General features: G+C 48.7%; 1 protein-coding gene across 2 annotated transcripts in view; it reads left to right on the top strand.

Moving 5' to 3' along the window:
- unc5cb (unc-5 netrin receptor Cb) overlaps window positions 1-17848 on the top strand; it is a 139566-nt gene that overhangs the window by 33314 nt on the left and 88404 nt on the right. The gene's annotated exons all lie outside the window — the stretch shown is intronic.

The raw sequence follows: 17848 nt of genomic DNA, 5'->3' as shown, positions 1-17848 counted from the left end.
TTTTCTACAATAAAAGCTCTGATAAAACATTCCACTGTTCTCAAATATCTTTCTGCACAAAATAAGATGAAAAATAAACAAATCAAGAATAAAGAAACTCAATCAGTAATAAATAAATATAATAATAATAATAAAAACTTAAGAAACCACATATAGTTGGTGAGTAGACAAATTATTTTTTTCAGATTAAAATGAACAAAGCATTATTAGAGCCCTGTAGACATGACAAAACACGACTATAGTCACATTTATACTTTTTTTTATTTACAACATATTGCGCAACTGCAGGGTCTTGAGACACATGCTAACTCGCAAACTAGAGCGCTAGAACTAAATAGCCAAAAAGTTATCACTTCCGCACGGATAGGGAGGATAACTATTAACAGTTATTTAACCTTTAACATGAACATTAATCAAACGTAATAATTTTTTCTGGGTACATGATACCAAACAGCATCCATATCAAACTTGCACAGGCCGCACTAACATTAAACTTGCATATCAAGGCAGGGGCCTCAAACTAGTGTCCTGCGGGCCACATTTGGCCCATGGGCCGCGTGTTTGAGACCCCTGGTCTTGCCACTACTCCCTCTGCATACTTTTGACCCACATTAAGAATTTTCAAGCATACAAATGGCTGAATGAACTAAAATACAAACATTGTGCAAGCCACATCGGAATGTAATATCCTACATTGGCCACTAGGTGTCAGTAATTGCTCAGTGAGACCACCAACAACCGGCTTTTATTGCAGGGTAATAACATAATAATTACTACTCATGAACACTATGAACCCCCAACGTCGCTTCCCTGTCCGCCGTCGATTCTACTGTCTTTGATGGCTTATTTCCTCTGATTATACCTACTTTATTGGGTAATATGAATCGTAAGGTGACTGAATGTTATTTATAATTTATAAGATGATTACTGCATTGAATTTCTACTGCTTAGTAGAATAACAACAATAACTAACAAACATTTCATCCAGGAGGAGACTGAGGGCAGCAAATAAAAATGGAGACTGGAGTATCATTTCCAGTAGCTCAAGCATTAGTCTTTAGTTGAAGTTATATTACTGCAAAAATGCAAAATCATGGCATGTAGTTTTTGAATGGCCAAAAGCGTGTGGAAAAAAAAACATGTTTCTGTAGCGCCCACTGTGTTGCTGGCGCTGACGCCGGTGTCCCGTTTCTCTCTGCATCCTGTCTCCCTTCGGCTTGCCATATTCCCCCTTCCACGTTCTGGCACAACCCGTCCCTGCTCTCCACCCCCACTCACCCTCTGGCTCGGTGACCTGGCTACATGGTGGGGAGCAGCCTGCTCACCTCCGGGGGCAGCTGGCATGCCTGATGGGCCCCCATTCTTCAGACCTGAGAGCCCAGTTTTTGGAAGGGAAACCACCGCCCACTGTGTAACGATCGCGCCCTCCTATAGAGGTACGAGGCTACAACGCAAAAAGGGAAGGTCACGGGGGGAGCGGATATCAGCTGTAAGAAAAAGGAAGGACTGTCGAAAATGTTGGGTAGCCACACCACGGCAGTTTAATTGCACCAAAACAACCCCGCATGTCATCCCCTCCCAACCAACCTAACTAACTAACCCCCTAACTAACTAAACATCCCACCCGGCAACAAAGACAATCATGAAACACCCAAATTAATCCCGAAAGTTTACCCCCCCGCCCCGCAAGTGTCCAAAAGTTCCCGAAGAGTCAGTGCTCATTCACAAAACGGTGGCGAAAGCCGCGGTTCCACTCACGACCACGCATCCGCTTGTCCGTCCGATCCCGGGTCCGGAACCTTGCCCACGGTCCAATCGCTCAAGCCAGGAGGGAAAAGGAAATCCCGTCAGGTGTCGCTTGACAAAGTTGGTCCTCGTGGGTAAAACGCCGGCTCTCAGCATCCATTTGCGTGTGTGACGTCACAATTGTCTCTCTTCCTCCACACCCCCTGGCGCGCTGGAAGAGCCTCCTTAAATATTCGCCACCTACAGGCGAGTCTGCTCACTGCAGTCGCTCTTGCAGATGAGGAGGATGCATGATAATGATGATGATGCTTGTATATATGGTCCTGTACCTGTTCCCCCGTACACAGATCATGACAGTAGTTTTTTTTTACAGCTGAGTATCTTGTAGCAACGCACTTATGGACCCCACTACCTCAGCTGATGGACTTTGTGGCCATTACATTCCCCCCCCCCAGCCAGCGGCTTACCGGGGCCGTAATAGGGCTTCATGTCTACCACATTTATAGTGTCCACCTTTAACTTATCTGTCATCCACCGAACACTATAGTTTACAGGACCCAATTTTTTCTCTACCCGAGCAGGACCTACCCATCTGGGAGCAAGTTTGGCAGAGAACTTTGCTGAAGCTTTGGACAGTGGGTGTGCCCTAACCCAGACCAGATCCCCGACAGCAAAGTGTACATCTCTGCGACGTGCATTATAATATCTGGCTTGTCGAGCTTTGGCCGCACCAACATGTCTCTCCACTTCATTGTGCAACTGTGTGTGTGTATGTATTGTGTGGTATGCGGATGTGTGTGGTGATGGAGCTTTGTGTACTAGTCGTTCCAGCGGTCCCATCAAGTTTCTACCAAGGGCCAACATGGCGGGAGTGGTGCCTGTTGTCTCGTGGACTGCTGTGTTGAGAGCAAGCCGAAACTCAGGCAACCATCCATCCCAGTCTTGATGATGGTTCCCCACAAAGGAGGCAATCATTGTCTTCAATGTCCGATTGACTCTTTCAGTCATGTTTGTTTGGGGGTGGTAGGCTGTGGTCAGCTTATGGGACACTCCCCAAGCTTCACACAACCGGGACATCAACTGACTAGTGAACTGGGGGCCACGGTCGGACACCATGTATTTAGGAACTCCCCATCGGGTGAAGATGTCGTTCTTCAAGATTTGGCATACCTTGGGGGTTTTAGCATCCCTCAGTGCAAAAAGCTCCACCCACTTCGAGAAGTAGTCCACCACCACCATCAGTACCGCGTTCCGGGCCCTGCTGAGTGGGAATGGCCCCATGAAGTCCACTCCAATCATCTCCCCAGGGGCCTTGACCTCAGGGGACTGAAGATGTCCGGCAGGCTTGCTGTTAGGGCTTTTGTACTGTTGACATGTACTGCATGCCCTGACGTGGCTCCAAACATCTCCTCGGACCGTGGGCCACCAAGCCACTTCCAGAACTTTTAGGAGGGTCTTTGTCCTCCCCAGATGGCCACCGAAGGGGCTGTTATGGAAGTAAGCCAGGAACAGCGGTACCAGGGCACCAGGCACTACGAGTTGGTACTTGAAGCCACCGTGCTTTGATGGTATTCCTCGGTACCACACACCTTGTTGAAGTTGATAGTGGATGCGTCCCGGCTTAGGATGGTCAACCGATGGTCCACACTCCAGGCAAGTTGGATCCATTTTCTGGGCTTCCGCAATGTCTTGGAGCGTACCGGGGAGGTCCAACCAGTAATTCTTCGGGACGGCTAGACATACTTCCCCTTCTGATGACTGGGGTGCACGGGACAGGGCATCGGGCACCACATTGCAGCATCCTTTCTTGTAATGGACCCTAAAGGAGAAACTTTGCAGCCTCAGAGTCCACCGTGTAAGCCGAGACGACGTCTTGGGGCAGTTGAATGCCCATGAGAGGGCGCTGTGATCGGTGAACACGTCGAAGGTGGTCCCCTCAAGGAAGTGTCTCCACTTTTCAACAGCCCAAACAACAGCCAGGCATTCCTTTTCCGCAGTGGAATAACGTACTTCCGCACCATGGAGGGCTCTGGAGGCAAAAGCAATGGGCCGTTCCTCGCCTTCCACGCCCTGCATCAGGACAGCTCCCAGGCCTACGTCGCTGGCATCACAGTGGACCTGGAAACTGACATGTGGATGGGGTTGAGCAAGGACTGGCGGTGACTGCAGCAAGGCTTTGAGGTGGTTGAAGGCCTCTTGGCAGCTTGGGCTCCATTCCCAAGGCACATCCTTCTTTTTTAGATGGTTTAAGGGCGCTGCGAAGTCAGCCAGCCTGGGGATGAATTTGTGGTACCAGCCCACCAACCCCAGAAACCTCTGGAGACTTTTCAGGTCAGTTGGAGGCGGGTAGGCAGTAATAGCCGAGATTTTAGCTGGATCCACCTCCACCCCTTTCCCGGAAACCAGATGTCCCAAAAAGGTGAGCTGGCGTTGGAGCAAGTGACACTTTTTTACGTTGAGCGTTAGGTTTGCTTGATGTAATTTTGCAAACACAGCGTCAAGGTCGCGGAGATGTTGTTCCTCTGTCTTCGAGAATACAATGATATCGTCAATGTACACAAAACAGGTCCTGCCCCTCAGCTCCCCCAAGACGGTCTCCATCAACCGCTGGAAGGTAGCCCCGGCGTTCCGCAGTCCGAAAGGCATAACCTTGAACTGGAACAAGCCAAGGTGGGTGGTCATGGCAGTCTTCTGCTTGCCCTCCACATCCATGGCCACTTGCCAGTATCCGCTCTGCAAGTCTAGGGAGCTGAAATAGGTGGCGCCGAGCAGAGACTCCAATATCTCATGGACCAGGGGCATGGGGTACGCATCATGCAGTGTTTTGGCATTGAGGCCCCTGTAATCCACGCAGAACCGGGGTGTCCCATCCTTCCGGGGAGTCAGCACTACAGGAGATGCCCACGGCGATGTTGATGGCTCAATTACTCCATCGGCCAACATTTTTTTGATTTGCTCTCCGATTATTTGCTGTTTTTGGCAGGACACCCTGTAAGCCCTCCGCCTCACCGGCACCTCATCGGTCGTCCTGATTTTATGGGTAATGATCCGGGTGGCCCCAGTGGTCTCAGTCCAAACGTTTGGCCACTTCTGCAGCAGCGGCCTCACAACTTCGGGCTGAGCCTCAAGGAACGGAATGTTGGATGGGTGGCTTTTGGGCTCCTCGACAACAGCCATGTAAAAATTCACAGAAGACTGAGTATGACTCCAGTGGAGTTTATCTCGGGTCTTGTTGAGAAATCTAAACTCCTTCCCACCTGACATAGCATATTTGCGGAGATGAGGTTTCAGTGTTATCTCAGTCAGGAAGAAGAGAGACAATTGTGACGTCACACACGCAAATGGATGCTGAGAGCCGGCGTTTTACCCACGAGGACCAACTTTGTCAAGCGACACCCGACGGGATTTCCTTTTCCCTCCTGGCTTGAGCGATTGGACCGTGGGCAAGGTTCCGGACCCGGGATCGGACGGACAAGCGGATGCGTGGTCGTGAGTGGAACCGCGGCTTTCGCCACTGTTTTGTGAATAAGCACTGACTCTTCGGGAACTTTTGGACACTTGCAGGGTGGGGGGGGTAAACTTTCGGGATTAATTTGGGTGTTTCATGATTGTCTTTGTTGCCGGGTGGGATGTTTAGTTAGTTAGGGGGTTAGTTAGTTAGGTTGGTTGGGAGGGGATGACATGCGGGGTTGTTTTGGTGCAATTAAACTGCCGTGGTGTGGCTACCCAACATTTTCGACAGTCCTTCCTTTTTCTTACAGCTGATATCCGCTCCCCCCGTGACCTTCCTTTTTTGCGTTGTAGCCTCGTACCTCTATAGGAGGGCGCGATCGTTACAGAGTGGTGGCTAGTACGGGGGGTACCGGGGTTGTTGTAGTATTGATATCGGCGTTTCATAAGTTTTTCCAGTGCTTCTGGTATATACATTTGGGGAGGGTAAACTTTACGCGCGCGCTGCGTTCCGACAAGTTGTGGGCTGGAACAAGATCGGCTCGCGCACATTTACGCACGCACGCACACACGGGCATTAGCGCCCTCATTCACCGGAACGCGCATTTTGCGCAAGAGTAATTTATACAGTAAACAATTTTGGCCTAGGTATTTCCACCTTTTTTCCATCCCAGCATATTGTCACTCATCTACTTTTACACACAGCATAACATACAGCATATACATTTGCATACATAAACCGGAGTTATGTCAGCTTCCAGCCAGCAGGGGTCAGACGAGGACGACAGAGTGGACGGGGCTGAAGCAGCCCAGGACCTGACGCCGCTCCTTGAGCCCTGCCGACATGTCACCTACAGGCATAGCCACACAGCAGTCACCGAACTATCCAGCCTGTTAGGGTCCATGTATTTGGACCAGCCAGATCAGGACGCTGCACAGGCTGATGAGGGCGATGACGAAACCGGGCTGTACATGGAACACTTGCAAGCCCTCCAACAAAAGGTAGACGTGTTGGAGAATAGGCTCAAGGAGGCCGTGGACAGCACACTCAGTCGAGAGGAGGGGCTTAGAGCGGCGATGGAGACGATGACGGCAGAACTAAAGGCATATGTGGACACCAAACTACAACATTTTGATCAAGTTGTCGTAGCCTGCTTGAAACGCCGAGATGCAAGGTGGGACGAAGCACTTAAGAAGACCCTGACCAAGAGTCGCCTGCCTTGGAGACCTGCTAGCTTCTCCACCCCTGCACCTCCAGCATCAGGCAGCAACCAGCCACCCGCCATCGATGCCACCTTTCCCATTCCGCCGGCGGTCACAGCGCGACCCCCTATAAGGATGGAGTTTCCCCAGTTTGGAGAGTCCAGGAGTTCTGCTGATGTAACGGAATTCATTGAGCAGTGTGAGAACTTCCTGGCTCTCAGGCCTCTGAGTGATGCCGAACTGGTGGGAACCCTCAATGCCGTCCTAAAGGGACCTGCACGGAGCTGGTGGTTGGCTGCCCGCAGTAAAATAACATGCTGGGCTACCTTCAAGCAGTCCTTTCTTGAGGCTTTTTTACCCACCGACTACCAATCGGAGATCGAAGAGCAGCTCCGTTCCAACGTGCAAACCCCCAATCAATGTCTGCGTGACTTTGCATACGATTACCGCGCCCTGTGCCTAAAATGGAGACCTGACATGGTGGAAGAGGAAATCGTGCGGCGCATACTCGGTGCCTGTAACCCGAGGCTGGCCAGCGGATTGCGGGGTATCGTATCCACAGTGGACCAGATGGTTAAGGTTGGCTCCCTGATTGAGAGGGACTGGAGTAACACCAAGGACTATTGGAGTCGTGTACAGCAGGCTAACCCAGTGAAAAGGCCGGGCAAGAAGGCGGAGCAGGGGTCAAGCCGAGGCACAGCAGCTGACCTCGCCTTTGCAGTGGGAGAACAAGCACTGTTGGTCGTGCCTGTAAGCTTGCGAGGTTCGCATGGGGATGCAGTCCTTGACTCGGGGTGCTCCTACTCCCTGATGAGTCACTCCTTGTGGAAGGCGATAAGGAAGGAGGGGGAAATCCTAGAGCCAAGCGGAATTCCAAGGTTCATCATGGCCAATGGGCAAGAGAACAGGGCCCTTGGAAAAGCCACCCTGCTCCTCACCCTGCAGGACTTCCACGGCACCCTGATAGTACATGTGATGCCTGACAATCATTTGTGTATGCCGCTGCTCCTAGGTCTTGACTTCATGGCCCTGACTGAGATAACACTGAAACCTCATCTCCGCAAATATGCTATGTCAGGTGGGAAGGAGTTTAGATTTCTCAACAAGACCCGAGATAAACTCCACTGGAGTCATACTCAGTCTTCTGTGAATTTTTACATGGCTGTTGTCGAGGAGCCCAAAAGCCACCCATCCAACATTCCGTTCCTTGAGGCTCAGCCCGAAGTTGTGAGGCCGCTGCTGCAGAAGTGGCCAAACGTTTGGACTGAGACCACTGGGGCCACCCGGATCATTACCCATAAAATCAGGACGACCGATGAGGTGCCGGTGAGGCGGAGGGCTTACAGGGTGTCCTGCCAAAAACAGCAAATAATCGGAGAGCAAATCAAAAAAATGTTGGCCGATGGAGTAATTGAGCCATCAACATCGCCGTGGGCATCTCCTGTAGTGCTGACTCCCCGGAAGGATGGGACACCCCGGTTCTGCGTGGATTACAGGGGCCTCAATGCCAAAACACTGCATGATGCGTACCCCATGCCCCTGGTCCATGAGATATTGGAGTCTCTGCTCGGCGCCACCTATTTCAGCTCCCTAGACTTGCAGAGCGGATACTGGCAAGTGGCCATGGATGTGGAGGGCAAGCAGAAGACTGCCATGACCACCCACCTTGGCTTGTTCCAGTTCAAGGTTATGCCTTTCGGACTGCGGAACGCCGGGGCTACCTTCCAGCGGTTGATGGAGACCGTCTTGGGGGAGCTGAGGGGCAGGACCTGTTTTGTGTACATTGACGATATCATTGTATTCTCGAAGACAGAGGAACAACATCTCCGCGACCTTGACGCTGTGTTTGCAAAATTACATCAAGCAAACCTAACGCTCAACGTAAAAAAGTGTCACTTGCTCCAACGCCAGCTCACCTTTTTGGGACATCTGGTTTCCGGGAAAGGGGTGGAGGTGGATCCAGCTAAAATCTCGGCTATTACTGCCTACCCGCCTCCAACTGACCTGAAAAGTCTCCAGAGGTTTCTGGGGTTGGTGGGCTGGTACCACAAATTCATCCCCAGGCTGGCTGACTTCGCAGCGCCCTTAAACCATCTAAAAAAGAAGGATGTGCCTTGGGAATGGAGCCCAAGCTGCCAAGAGGCCTTCAACCACCTCAAAGCCTTGCTGCAGTCACCGCCAGTCCTTGCTCAACCCCATCCACATGTCAGTTTCCAGGTCCACTGTGATGCCAGCGACGTAGGCCTGGGAGCTGTCCTGATGCAGGGCGTGGAAGGCGAGGAACGGCCCATTGCTTTTGCCTCCAGAGCCCTCCATGGTGCGGAAGTACGTTATTCCACTGCGGAAAAGGAATGCCTGGCTGTTGTTTGGGCTGTTGAAAAGTGGAGACACTTCCTTGAGGGGACCACCTTCGACGTGTTCACCGATCACAGCGCCCTCTCATGGGCATTCAACTGCCCCAAGACGTCGTCTCGGCTTACACGGTGGACTCTGAGGCTGCAAAGTTTCTCCTTTAGGGTCCATTACAAGAAAGGATGCTGCAATGTGGTGCCCGATGCCCTGTCCCGTGCACCCCAGTCATCAGAAGGGGAAGTATGTCTAGCCGTCCCGAAGAATTACTGGTTGGACCTCCCCGGTACGCTCCAAGACATTGCGGAAGCCCAGAAAATGGATCCAACTTGCCTGGAGTGTGGACCATCGGTTGACCATCCTAAGCCGGGACGCATCCACTATCAACTTCAACAAGGTGTGTGGTACCGAGGAATACCATCAAAGCACGGTGGCTTCAAGTACCAACTCGTAGTGCCTGGTGCCCTGGTACCGCTGTTCCTGGCTTACTTCCATAACAGCCCCTTCGGTGGCCATCTGGGGAGGACAAAGACCCTCCTAAAAGTTCTGGAAGTGGCTTGGTGGCCCACGGTCCGAGGAGATGTTTGGAGCCACGTCAGGGCATGCAGTACATGTCAACAGTACAAAAGCCCTAACAGCAAGCCTGCCGGACATCTTCAGTCCCCTGAGGTCAAGGCCCCTGGGGAGATGATTGGAGTGGACTTCATGGGGCCATTCCCACTCAGCAGGGCCCGGAACGCGGTACTGATGGTGGTGGTGGACTACTTCTCGAAGTGGGTGGAGCTTTTTGCACTGAGGGATGCTAAAACCCCCAAGGTATGCCAAATCTTGAAGAACGACATCTTCACCCGATGGGGAGTTCCTAAATACATGGTGTCCGACCGTGGCCCCCAGTTCACTAGTCAGTTGATGTCCCGGTTGTGTGAAGCTTGGGGAGTGTCCCATAAGCTGACCACAGCCTACCACCCCCAAACAAACATGACTGAAAGAGTCAATCGGACATTGAAGACAATGATTGCCTCCTTTGTGGGGAACCATCATCAAGACTGGGATGGATGGTTGCCTGAGTTTCGGCTTGCTCTCAACACAGCAGTCCACGAGACAACAGGCACCACTCCCGCCATGTTGGCCCTTGGTAGAAACTTGATGGGACCGCTGGAACGACTAGTACACAAAGCTCCATCACCACACACATCCGCATACCACACAATACATACACACACACAGTTGCACAATGAAGTGGAGAGACATGTTGGTGCGGCCAAAGCTCGACAAGCCAGATATTATAATGCACGTCGCAGAGATGTACACTTTGCTGTCGGGGATCTGGTCTGGGTTAGGGCACACCCACTGTCCAAAGCTTCAGCAAAGTTCTCTGCCAAACTTGCTCCCAGATGGGTAGGTCCTGCTCGGGTAGAGAAAAAATTGGGTCCTGTAAACTATAGTGTTCGGTGGATGACAGATAAGTTAAAGGTGGACACTATAAATGTGGTAGACATGAAGCCCTATTACGGCCCCGGTAAGCCGCTGGCTGGGGGGGGGGAATGTAATGGCCACAAAGTCCATCAGCTGAGGTAGTGGGGTCCATAAGTGCGTTGCTACAAGATACTCAGCTGTAAAAAAAAACTACTGTCATGATCTGTGTACGGGGGAACAGGTACAGGACCATATATACAAGCATCATCATCATTATCATGCATCCTCCTCATCTGCAAGAGCGACTGCAGTGAGCAGACTCGCCTGTAGGTGGCGAATATTTAAGGAGGCTCTTCCAGCGCGCCAGGGGGTGTGGAGGAAGAGAGACAATTGTGACGTCACACACGCAAATGGATGCTGAGAGCCGGCGTTTTACCCACGAGGACCAACTTTGTCAAGCGACACCTGACGGGATTTCCTTTTCCCTCCTGGCTTGAGCGATTGGACCGTGGGCAAGGTTCCGGACCCGGGATCGGACGGACAAGCGGATGCGTGGTCGTGAGTGGAACCGCGGCTTTCGCCACCGTTTTGTGAATGAGCACTGACTCTTCGGGAACTTTTGGACACTTGCGGGGCGGGGGGGTAAACTTTCGGGATTAATTTGGGTGTTTCATGATTGTCTTTGTTGCCGGGTGGGATGTTTAGTTAGTTAGGGGGTTAGTTAGTTAGGTTGGTTGGGAGGGGATGACATGCGGGGTTGTTTTGGTGCAATTAAACTGCCGTGGTGTGGCTACCCAACATTTTCGACAGTCCTTCCTTTTTCTTACAGCTGATATCCGCTCCCCCCGTGACCTTCCCTTTTTGCGTTGTAGCCTCGTACCTCTATAGGAGGGCGCGATCGTTACAGAGTGGACTCTGTAACGATCGCGCCCTCCTATAGAGGTACGAGGCTACAACTGTGGTTTGGGGCGCTGCTTGGGTTGCATTGTGGTGTCTGGTTGACTTTTCTGGGATAGTTATTAAATAAGCCACGATGACAGGCAAGGAAGGCGGTGCTTCCAACTCCCTCCGGAGTAGACATTGGGACACATGGACACTGTAGCTGCATGGATTGAACAAAGACGATTAGTTATTTGTGTGCCTGGAAGTATAGAAATGAATAAAAGGCTTGCAACATTAGCTCTGTGTGTGTATTTGATGTTAGAATAGAGACGCTTGTCCCCTAAAGACTAATGACTGCTGCTTGAAAGGCTGACGACTGAATGACAGAACCCCTCCCGAGTTTGGCCTTTAACACAAACACGCAATCACACAGACACACAGAGTCCATTGAGTATCCCCGGCAGGGGGAGAAGACTCTGCCTACGGGGGCGGGGGGAGCTGAGGTACGGAGGGAAATATCCAGAGGTCCTGCAACAGTTACCAAAAAGACCGCCAGTTGACTACCGGCATGGGAAAAGTGGCATCGAACAGTAGCACATCATTGTGTGTCAAAGATTCCCTCCGCCCTCGCGCTGCTCTGCAGCTGTTCAACCATGGAGCAGAGCAGAGGGAAGAGAAAGGGATGCAAAGATGAGAAAAGTAGAATGTAGTCCCTGGGGGCAGAAGCAATGACTCACTGACATCCTCTTGGCCAGACCGGGCCCTGGTCTGGCTTTGCTCGGGAACAATTCCGTCACAATTTATGGCCGCATTTGTCTTTGGCTGCTTTATGTCAGGCTTTTTGCGCTAACTTCTCAGATGAGGCTTTTATATATCATTAGCTTTACAGTAATCTGTCATAGCATCTACCAGTACTAAAAGGGGGGTGCACCAACTAAGCAAAGTATTCATGCTAATCCGAGAGTGATGTATCAGCAAGGCTGTCAGCTCACACGGAAAAAAAGAAGCTAAACTACCAGCCTACCAACCTAAAATTATCTACCATTGAGAAGCGGTAGGAAATTGGAGGGAGCTTGGTGAAAATGTGCAAGTGTGTCATATATATATCCTTCCACCTGCTGGCTAATTGACGACATAATTACACCAGCGAGGAGGCGAAGGCCCCCTGACTAGTGACACTCGGGGACCGCTCGAGTGCGTGCACGTGCGTTTTGGGAGACGAGACAGCGAGGTTGGAGGACGGCTGCTGGTGCACGTGTTGTCCAAGTGCACTTCATTATGCACCCACAGCTGTGTTTGCTTATTTGTAGCGGCAGTTTTATTCACTGGGATCTTTGGCTGGGGGAGAACTACTTGTATTTCTCTTATAATATTTAATATGGGATGCTTGGCCATTGCAGTCAAACATCTCATTCTCTTTGGAGAAGCCAAATTACTATTCATAACACATTTACTTGAATTGATGTGTTGTGAATTTTGTTTTTTTTTAACATTTTGTTAGCATCCCATCCAGAGCTGCAATAGTTAATGGATTACCCAATTAATCAACAACTAATGTGGTAACCGATTCATGTTTTTTTTTTTTATAAATGTAACTATGTAAATATGAATATGTAGTGTCATCCAAAACAAGATATTCACATGAAAAACAGTCTTTGCCATTTTTGCCACTTCTCCATTCATCATCCATTTTTTACCGCTTATTCTCACAAGGGTCGCCGGGGATGCTGGAGCCTATCCCAGCTGTCTTCGGACGAGAGGCGGGGTACACCCTGGACTGGTGGCCAGCCAATCACAGGGCACATATAGACAAACAACCATTCACACTCTCATTCATACCTATGGACAATTTGGAGTCGCCAATTAACCTAGCATGTTTTTGGAATGTGGGAGGAAACCGGAGTACCTGGAGAAAACCCACGCATGCACGGGGAGAACATGCAAACTCCACACAGAGATGGCCGAGGGTGGAATTGATCCCTGGTCTCCTTGCTGTGAGGCCTGGTTTTACAACAATTTGACTCAAATTTTGCATACATGTGCTTGTCAGTCACCTGAAAGTGTTTACCAAACCTTGTTGTGACTCGGCTAAACACCTTAAACACCTAGCATGTATCCAATGCCCGAGCGGGGAATCTAACCCGGGTCTACTAGCTGTGGGGCACGCACACCACTCATTCACCGTGCAGCTATTTCTGAATGAAGAGGCAGAAATTAAAAACATATTTTTAATCTGATTAATCAAAAACATAAACCATTGATTAATCGTTTTTTTTTTTAATAATTGGTAGTCGAAGTATGGGCGGCACGGCAGTCGAATGGTTAGCGTACAGGTACTCTGGTTTCCTCCCACATTCCAAAAACATGCTAGGTTAATTGGCGACTTTTAATTGTCCATAGGTATGAATGTGAGTGTGAATGGTTGTTTGTCTATATGTGCCCTGTGATTGGCTGGCCACCAGTCCAGGGTGTACCCCAAAGACAGCTGGGATAGGCTCCAGCACCCCCCATGACCCTCGTGAGGAAAAGCGGTAGAAAATGAATGAATGAATGAATGGTAGTCGAAGCTCTGGTCCCATCCCAACCAAAAAGTAGCTTGATGAACAAACCCTGTGATTGGCTGCCTTGTTTTTTGTAATTATTCTGTATTGTGGCTCCCATCTGTACAGTTTAACCTGATGGCTAAGTAAATGATCCAGGCTGTTTTTACAGTTTGCTAGAATTCCTAGTTTTTGGTTCCAACATGGTTCTTCTACATTGGTAACCTAAAAATAGCGTGACAGGAGATGAAGCACGGACCCACCCTATTCATTTTTAACAACACATGTAATGAAAATGGTAAATGGGATGGCGGTTTTGTAAAAAAAGTAGAGGAGAAAAATGAACAAAAGCGGAATGAGTTTTGAATGATGAATGCTACATTACATCCACTTGCCTCCAACATGTCACGGGAATGCTGATGCCGCTTTGCGCAAACTGTCGTAGAAACTTGGCTTCAGAATTTAGCAAGGGGGGGCGGGGGTGGGATGGGGGGGGGACCCAAATGCTTGGAGATGCTGCAATGTGTCTCTTGGAGACTTGTTTGAATAGACATGGACAAAAGTGCATGTTGGGTCAGTGCAGGCACATAGTCCATAAGCCAGGGCGCACTTGGCAGCATGCTTTTACTTGGGCTAACTGACATTATGTAGCGTCTCATTGAATGTGAAGCATCACATCCTGTTTATTTACTGACAAACCTTTAGCCCGGCGAACGTAGGAGGATTTTAATGAAGAGAAAAGCTAAGACAACACAATAACACTCGGTCATTCCACTTGGACAGCAGATACCAGAGGCCTATTTTGCCCAGCAACAGTATTCATTTCACCTTTATAGAGGCCTCATTGAAACACCCCATTTCCTCAAATACAGTAGTGGTCAAGGGTGTTTATCCACTCAATTTTGTTTATTTGAGGAAATACAGCACTGCAGACAAATAGTGGAGGAAATTCCTTTTTTTACCGGCCATTTTAGATGATTTTGGCTATATAAACACAGAACTGGGCGGCACGGCGGTCTAGTGGTTAGCTCGCAGACGTCACAGCTAGGAGACTGAGGTTCAATTCCACCCTCTGCCATCTCCGTGTGGAGTTTGCATGTTCTACCCGTGCATGCATGGGTTTTCTTCGGGTCCTCCCACATTCCAACAACAGGTTAATTGGCGACTCCAAATTGTCCATAGGTATGAATGTGAGTGTGAATGGTTGTTTGTCTAGATGTGCCCTGTGATTGGCTGGCCACCAGTCCAGGGTGTACCCCGCCTCTCGCCCGAAGACAGCTGGGATAGGCTCCAGCACCCTCGCGACCCTTGTGAGGAAAAAGCAGTAGAAAATGAATGAATGAATGAATGAAGTTTAAAGGCAATAACTTGAAGGCTACCGTTTAGGTCGCTAGCTCTCTAGTTTGCGAGTTAGCATGTGTCTCAAGATGTTGCAATATGTTGTAAATAAAAAGAGTATAAATGTGACTATAGTCGTATTTTGTCATGTCTACAGGGCTCTAATAATGCTTTGTTAATTTTAATCTGAAAAAAATAATTTGTCTACCCACCAACTATATGTGGTTTCTTAAGTTTTTATTATTTGCCGTTTTGTTATTATATTTATTTATTTATTACTGATTGATTGATTTTCTTTATTCTTGTTTTATTTATTTATTTTTCATCTTATTTTGTGTAGAAAAATAAGTAAGATATTTGAGAACAGTGGAATGTTTTATCAGAGCTTTTCTTGTAGAAAATCGAAACCAAAGCAAAGTTTATTCATTTTTCTGTTTTTAATAAATGAGTTTTTTGTTGTTTTTTTTTTTTTTTTTTGGAAAACCTGATGGGGCCCAGTTTCGCCCAGACCCTAGCTCCAGTGGCCCCCAAGTAAATTGAGTTTGAGACCCCTGCATAAGACAGTATGTACCAGTAATATGCAATAAACAAACTGAACAAACTCCAGTCTGGCCGGAGTTTTGCATCATGGCCAAATTAGTAACCCGACACCACAGATAGTTTGCAGTCCTGCAGACACCTTGCCCCCCTCCCTCTTGTGTATACACTCTCTGAAAGGGCTACAATAGACATGTGGACGCAGATGGCAAGGAGAACAAAAGAAGAGTTTTGAGCTGCCTATCTCACCTAGCTGAGCTCTCAATCAGTGTGCCGGTTCAGCCAAGTAGAAGAGCTCTGTGTGTGTGTGTGTGTGTGTGTGCGTGCCCTTCTACATTGAACTCCTTTCACCACTCCTCTGCAAGGTCTTACCACTTGGTGCTCAGAGTGCAGATTCCGTGAGCTCTGGCCTTTAATTTTTCAGAAGCTAGTATGCATGTTAACTTAACCTCCAAGTGACCTCGCTGATGTCGGTCTCCTTGGGGTCTCCAATCGTGCTTTCTTATTCTGTTTTTTTTTTTTTTTTTTCTCCAGCTAGTGCTGGTGATGAATTCAGCAATAGGTAATGCATTGGTGGGGAATAAGTAACAAGAGTAGCATGAATAAGCCCAGAGATTAGTGCGGGTCATGGCCACTTGGTAGCAACGTCTTCCTCCTCTACCAAATTTCTTAGTCATTATGGGAGAAATTTCAAGCCAGTCATTTATGGGCGTCAAACATTCGGGTATAATAATAATGTATGCATGTTTTGACAAATTTTCACCCTTGTGTTTCATTTCCTCACGACTTCTTTCACACTTCTTTTGGATCCAGAACAAACAGCGCCTCTGCTTGTTGCCACCAAGTGGTGCACTCCAAGATGGCATTAATAAACAATAAAAATGGTAATGGTTTTATATAATAGTTTTATACAATTGAGTGCATCCCATAATCAGTTCCAAGTTCCACATGTCTAAAAGGAGTAGGAAGAAGCAAAGCTTATTAAATCCTACCCTTCCATCTGGTACTTTTACAATCAGTAACTGTTACATTTGTTCACTTCCTGCTTTCCATAATACAGTTTGGGGTTTTTTTTTTTTTTTTAATAATGTACCTCATACCGAAGTACGAGGTGATATGACCATCCAATGACATAATGTGTACCATAGTAAGTGTCAATATAGTGATATATATAGCACATTATGACTGGTTCAAGACTCTTTCTAGAATTTGCTCATCGTTGTGCATTGAGGTCCTTACTCAATCCTAAAATATAAAAGTATCATCTATCCCCCCCGCCCAAACAGAAAACACATGCTAGCACTGTGGCTCCTTGTTCCCTTCTAGCCTCCCTTCCACCATAAAAAAAAAAAAAAAAAAAAAAAAAATCTCACGTCGTCCCCGATCAGTGCAAAAAAAGGCAAGGAAGGCAGAGCGGGAGTGAATGGAGGAGGTGAAGGGATTGAATTTGACATTCAGACCCCTCCCTTCAGCAACCCCCCAGTCATCCATTTAACCCTGCCACCGTGCCTGGTGCAATATTAATGTCCTTAAACGCAGATGAGGTGAAAATGTGTCTGAAGGAGCAGGTCCCTGTAGTGCTGGCAGAGGCTTGGATATTCCGACACGTTGTCCGCATGCACAAGTCATACTAATTCTTCTGGAGTTTGCTTCTCCAACTGTATATGTCCACGTGCGCTGTTTGCAGGCTCTCATCTCCCTGTTTGAAACCGAAACCTGCTTAGGAGGGATTTAAGGATCAAGGTATTCTGGGGCCGTACCCCCAGAAATACCAGGGCGTTGCACTCCGGCCGCAGAATGTTGATTCAAGAGGAAAGGAAGGCAGGTGAGAGGTGAAGGAGGGGCCTGGAGGGCAGGAAATCGATTTGGCCTCTGTGTTACCTGAATAATGAATAAGGAGCTGTGTCCAGAGGTTGGCCAGCAGTAGCTGTGAGGTGTAGTGTTGGAACGCCGCAGTTGGGATCTAATGGTGCTTAAGCTTCAACTGTGGCTTCTATTTTTATTTTTAGGTGTAATTAGGTTTCATTCCAAAGAGCCAGGAATTAAAACCAGAACTACAGAGCAAAGTGAGCCTATAGTAATTACCCTTTATAGTCCTTGGTGCTGGAGCCTATCCCAGCTGTCTTTGGGCAAGAGGCGGGGTACACCCTGGGGTGGTGGCCAGCCAATCACAGGGCACATATAGACAAACAACCATTCACACTCACATTCATACCTATGGACAATTTGGAGTCGCCAATTAACCTAGCATGTTTTTGGAATGTAGGAGGAAACCGGAGTACGCGGAGAAAACATGCAAACTGGAATTGAACTCGGGTCTCCTAGCTGTTTGGCCTGCATGCTAACCACTCATCCGCCGTGCAGCCACTACAGTGTATATATGTTTT

The sequence above is a fragment of the Doryrhamphus excisus genome, linkage group LG10, assembly GCF_037039965.1.
Source record: "Doryrhamphus excisus strain RoL-2023G ecotype Guam linkage group LG10, RoL_Dexc_Guam_v1.1, whole genome shotgun sequence".
NCBI classification, from domain to species: domain Eukaryota; kingdom Metazoa; phylum Chordata; class Actinopteri; order Syngnathiformes; family Syngnathidae; genus Doryrhamphus; species Doryrhamphus excisus.
The sequence above is the reverse complement of the archived record's forward strand: the minus strand, read 5'-3'. Positions and strand labels throughout refer to the sequence as shown.